General features: G+C 33.0%; 1 pseudogene; it reads left to right on the top strand.

Annotated features, from left to right (window-relative positions):
• Window positions 1-3,713: 3,713 nt before the first annotated feature.
• LOC148272895 (histone H3-like) lies at window positions 3,714-4,127 on the top strand (annotated as a pseudogene).
• The last annotated feature ends 2,382 nt before the right edge of the window (window positions 4,128-6,509 follow it).

Raw genomic sequence — 6,509 nt, forward strand, 5'->3', positions numbered from 1 at the left:
TTAATATTATTTTATTGTATTTTATTTAAATTGTACCTGTAAATATTATCAACAAACGAAACAATGTATTAACGGTTGTTAAATGAACTGAATAAGTCCGTAAATAAATAAATATCCTTCCGTGGATGGGCTAATATTTTTAAGATCAATACTTTTTTTATCAGCCTCGTGGCGTAGTGGTCAGCGCGTTTATCTACCATGCAAGAGGTCTCGGGTTCGATTCGTGACAAGGTTGACACAAAATATTTATTGAAAAAATTTTTTTAACCCAAAATAATTCATAGTTCCTGGACTGGCACCTGAAGCGTAATACTGATCATCTTACCTTCAATGTAACAAAAACGATTAAGATATGCTGCGATCGGTGTTTTAATGCAGTGCCCTATGCATCATAAGGTGTGGATTGGGAATAATAAATAATGAAAAATGGAATTGTAGATTTACGTAGTTTTTCCTTTAAAATAAGTAGTTATTATATCAAATAAAAATTAAGTTATGGTAATGCTGAGAGCGAACTTTGAACGACTAAATCTGCAACACTACTACGTGCCAAAATATTCCGTTGTTTTTTTACTTTGAAAGCTAAAAAAATGGATAAAAAAGCCAAGAATCTATCTCTTAATCTACCATATAAAACTTATTTTATTTTAATTTCCTTGGAATATATTTTTTAAGAACTGTAAAGTGTTGAAAAAATAATTTGTTCATATGTCAAATACTTCGCTAATATTCTTCATTTATACACACCTATTTTGGTTGATTATTATGCAATTTCAACCATTATTGAAAAACAATCAACAAGATCTTCAACATATTAAAATACACAAATTTAAAAGAAAAAAACATTCTGGAAATATACCATACTACACTGGATATTTTTCTCTCGGTGCTGTGTGGAAATTAACAAATTAGCTCCGCTCATTAAAGGAAAGAGAAGGGGTGAGTAAAGCAAGGGTTGGACAAGAGCCGGAGGCTGTGTACTGTGAACTGTGTGCAGTGCCTATACAGAGTACATACCTACGGGGACCACCACACCAGAGCGGGAATCGACTTATTCCCTATAAAGGGGTACCATCACTATCAGAAGGCAGCCAATTTGCAATCGCCTGAGGTCAAAACGACCCTACAGTGAGTGATTCAACGATCGTGCCAATAGTTAACGCTTATCTTAACAATTATTGATGCATTAAACGCTTAATATAATAAGAATTTCGAGTAAAATGCTGAATTGAATTGAAATAACTGTTTTTCAAACCCTAAACTGAGAGAGAAATATTTTTTCATTGTGTTCGAACGTTCATAAATTGTTACCAAGTAAAATTACTTCGCGTATTTGCATTTTTTGAGTAAAATTGTGTACAATGATTATACATATTGTGGCAATTTTTTAAATTTATATTTACGTAGGGTCGTAGTCAGCGAGTGTTGAGGAATTTTTATTACCTATTGGTTAACCTCCATTGTGAAATGGCTGCAGAAGAAGAAAGAGATCGAAATAACGATGAAAAAAAATTTAAATAAAAAATACTTACATATAAAACAAACATCACATTTTACACACATCACTCCATAAACCACACTCCTTAATCACAACAATGGAGATATCAACACAAATAGAGTCACGTGTTATACATATTCTTGTCATATTTTGTTTTCCGTTGTGTTGTGTGCGTAATTGGTGCTGTGTTATATTTGTGTTTTTTTGCAATAATATCACTGTATTATACCAACGTAGCACTGTGTGCACAACAATAAACATAAATAAATAAATAACGCATGCTATAATCTTAAGCACAAACAATCTTCGAATAATATTGGTAGTAACATTTGTTTAAAACGTCTGCAAAAAAAATGGTTGGAACCATCCACCAAAAAAATATATTTTTAAAATTCATTTTAATAAAATACGTTAAAATTTTGCAACTTTTGTTGGTACACAGACTTGTTAAATCAATTTAAATACATCTCCTCCACATTTATTGGATTTACATTTGAGCATAAAAAAACAGTAGTTTTGAAAAAATGGTTTGTTTTTATGTTAATATAAATTTATTATTTTATGAACTAACCCATTTTTTAAAACATATCTTAAAAATTCACCACACCAATCATTTCATGTGTACTTGTGATTTGTTTATGATAACCAGTCGAAATTCTATTACGTCAATTTATGGCAAGGAACATTATAAAAAGATAAACATTACTTTTTAAATATTTAAACAGTTATTAGAGTTAAATTATTTTTTTAAAGCTTTAATTTTATGTCAGCATGAACTATAATTATTCAAACATATTTGCACTATTTTTGTCAGTTGAAAACTTATGGTAGAAGGTAAACGAGAATCTTAACACGAGCTGAATTTCGACATCAGTTAGTAATATAAACGTTTGATGACGTAGTCTTGATAACAGTTGCTATTTGTTAGCTACCTGCATAACTCCACATATTTACTACACGCCCCGCCACCGCACCAGTTTAAATTTTCTCTAAATACAACCATTCAACCTCTAAGTATTATTTTATTACATATTGCCCACTGCACAATTACAAAAAAATAATTACCAACTTTTTCATAGCTGAATTCATTTCTCTAAATCACAAATATTTATTATATTATGTATGTATTAAGGAAATTATTTAATTTATTACAACGGTAGTTATATTACATTAAATAGTGACGTATCCCAAACCCAATGAGACCAAAAACACTGTGTTGAGTAGGGATACAACACAAAAATTATAACATAAAACCATTTTTATCAGCATCTGAACAGCAAATTATGATTAAAAATAAATAAAACTATCAAATGTCTCGCAGCAGTCTCCTGCAATGGTCTCTTCCCCTTGACAAACCCCAATTTTGAATATTTTCCCTGAAAATGGCTTTATTTAAAAAGGTTTACTTATATATTTAGATGTAAACTGGGTCTCAAACTGATAATAAATTGACAAAATTATGATTCATTCATATTATGTTATTACTTTAATATGGTATGTAAATGACTAAAATTCCATAGATCAATACATAAATATGTTTATTCTGTCAAATAAATTTCATTTCAGTGAAATACAGTCTATCAATAATATCATCATAATCATTCCTTTTCTGCACCTACTGGTGCATAAGGCACTGTATTGGTACACCAATCGCAGCTTACCTTGATCAATTTTTGTTACTGAAAGATAAAATTATCAGTCTAACGCTTCAGGTACCAGTCCAGGGATTATGAAATATTCTGGTGTGAAAACATCCTTTTAAATGAATATTTCATATCAAACATGTCAATAATTGAACCCGAGACTCTTGCTTGGTAGGTAAACGCGCTGACTTTTACACCACGAGGCCAGCTATCAAACTAAAAACGAAGCTGTTTAATAAGCAGAAAAATATGGAAACGCACTAAGGGATACCAGGGAGGCAATTACAAACGCTATCTTTATTGGTATATACCGAAACCGGGTACTTAACTTCTCTACTATCTCTTTCCATATTATTATTTCCATTTATCATCTCTGATGTCATATGATCGAATTCAACCAATAAGTAACGCTGAAACCTTACTCCACATTCTTTCCTAAATTTGAAACTAGAGTAGTTATTTTTCGTATTTCCAATAGGCTTCTGTGATGAAACAAAGTTGTAACGTCAATAAAAAAGTTGTAAAAATAAATCCCAACTAAAGCGAAAAATTCATTAATTTTATAAAAGGGAAAAAAAATGACACGTACTAAACAGACGGCTCGCAAGTCCGCTGGAGGGAAGGCGCCCAGGAAGCACCTGACCGGAGGCGTGAAGTAGCGCCATCGCTACAGGCCCGGCACCGGGGCTCTCTGTGAGATCCGTCGCTACCAGAAGAGTACCGAGCTCTTCATCCGCAATCTGCCCTTCCAGCGCCCGATGCGCGAAATCACCCAGGACTTTAAGACCGACCTCAGCTTCCAGAGTTCCGCCGTTATGGTCCTTCAGGAGGCCAACGAGGCCTACCTAGACGGCTTGTTTGAGGACACGAACCTGTGCGCCATCCACGCTAAGCGCTTCACCATCATGCCCAAGGACATCCAGCTGGCCAGATGTATCCGTGGCCAGTGCGTTAAAACATCATCGCCGCCTCCAACCCAACAGTAAAAGATGACGATTTTATAATGCTTACGAGTATGTAAATAATTGTTGTATTATCATTGTCTTCGAACTTGGCTGCAGCACGATGCGTCTCTAAAGTCCGATGATGACGTTTCCTAAGAAGGTATGCTTAACTTTATTCCTACATTTCTTTACCGAGGTATTACAAATCAGAAACCATATTATTCATCAATAATAAATAGTTCTACTCGGGAAGTGACGATTCTACAAATTATAATTTCAAATACCTTCCTTCGCTGGTGCAAAAAAAATAGCGACAAGTCTGTAATTTTCTACGGGTGACTTAGATCCACTCTTATGTAAGACCTCCGTATTAATAGAAAGAACATATAAAAAACTATGTGGTTTTTTTTATCAGTTCCACACAAAGTTTTAGGAAGAATGTAGGAATGAAATCTGGACCGAGAGAATTAGTAATACTTATTTTTTTATGGTGTCGGCGAAACCTTTCTCACTGACATTTTAAAGATCAATAAACTGTGCACCAGTATGTGAACATTGCTTACCAATATTGAGATCCAGAAGTGAAAGTTCATTGCTATAGACTGTTTTGAAATGACCTGCAAACGCCTCAGCTATATTTGCACCCCAAACCAATTTTTCACCCCGTGTCATGGAGCCAACATCCCCGCCATCCACCTTTTGCGACCTTATGTAGTCCCAAAAGGTATTCAGATCTTGACAAATATTGAATTCCATGTTGGAAAACTCCTGGAATGCCAATCGAATGCTACATCTTACGACAGATCTGTAACATCCAAACATCTTATAATCACCGCCACAGCCAGAAACTTTCCATTTCCACATTATACTTGCCTTTGATACTGAAAAAAAATGTGTTAACATTATTTTATTTTGTTTCATTGTGCACCATGCTACACAGAAATACGATTAAGAGCAGTAACGATTAAGGCGGCCTCCGTGGTGTAGTGGTCAAGACGCTTGACTCACGCACGGAAGGTTCCGGGTTCGATTCCCGGTGAGAACAAAAAATTCTCAAGCCTGGGTGTTCTGCAATGTAATACACCACTGTTATTGGGCCTCCAGGCCTGTTATGGTGCAAAAAATAAATAAATAAATAAATAAAAATAAATAAATAAATAAAAAATATCCGTATTACTGCTCTTAGGTGCTCGCAGGTACATAAAATATGAAATTGATAGAATGAGTAACCTCTACAATAAACACTACTATAACAGTATGTAATAAAACATAAAAATTACTTTAATAAAATAAATTTACCTGTAGTATATTTTTTTCTACTTTTAAAAATATATTAAAACTTCAGAAATAATGTTCTGTGGTAGTAAAAAAAATATTAATGCACATTAAATTTTGAGATATATTTTTAGTCACTTCCGTCTTTCGTCCATTGAATCGTGATTCGATTTCGTATTAAGTGAGATTAAATTCTAATAGAGTTTTGTCTCAGTGGCTGTAGACAGCGTCGTTCTTTTATTTTGTCATAAATACATTGGTTCTCTGTTATCAAAGTAGCTGGATCTAGCCAAGTTCTCATGGTGCATAATAAATTAATCAAGCAGCTGCTACTGTTTCCGTACCTGTTATCCATGTACAGGTAAACATGGCGGCTCGTGCCGTATACAATAATATTTCAAACAAAAAAAATAAAACGAATGTGTTGAAACACACCGTCCGCGTTATTGACAATGCTTCACCAAAGACAGACGTTCAATCAAAGTCAGATTTACATTCGAGGAATAAGATTTGGTACTGGTTTCACTGGCTACTGGCTACTGATCTACGCCTTACTCTACTGGCTTCAGGGCTCCACAACTATATTTTATTTTAAATTATACTAATGATCATTTATATTAATAATTAAATCATTAGTTCTCCATGAAGCAGACGTTATTTAAATTGTGATAATACGTTTTATTTTCTTGCAGTAAGAACACTTCTTAATAATAAATCCAAACAACGACGCCGATGTTTTGCGATAAATCAATTCGTTTATTGGAACATTTTTATTTCGTATTCTTTTCTAAAGAAAAATCATTTGATTCATGATATAATTTTGACTTGTTAGGTTAAACATGAATTAATCTGTTCTTAACTGAATTGTATTTCATATATTTTAAGTGTTCGTTATTAACTTTTATTATAAATAATTCTTTTCAAATATTAGTGATATTTAAAATTTATTTTGCTTCAAGCAACTCGGTACAAATAGAACTTAAACGTGAAGAATCTATTTATTTTTTGGCAAAAAACCTAAGACATGAAAATGTTCAAGCAGTTCAATCGTTTAACAAAGCATGTATTCTATTTAAGTATTTTCAATAAGGAATTTATAAAAAAGTCTAAAAAAGTATAAGTGGAAATGAAATATTATTGCATACCAAT

The sequence above is a fragment of the Micrasema longulum genome, unplaced genomic scaffold, assembly GCF_059751315.1.
Source record: "Micrasema longulum isolate JH-2025_06_02 unplaced genomic scaffold, ASM5975131v1 h1tg002167l, whole genome shotgun sequence".
Taxonomy (NCBI): domain Eukaryota; kingdom Metazoa; phylum Arthropoda; class Insecta; order Trichoptera; family Brachycentridae; genus Micrasema; species Micrasema longulum.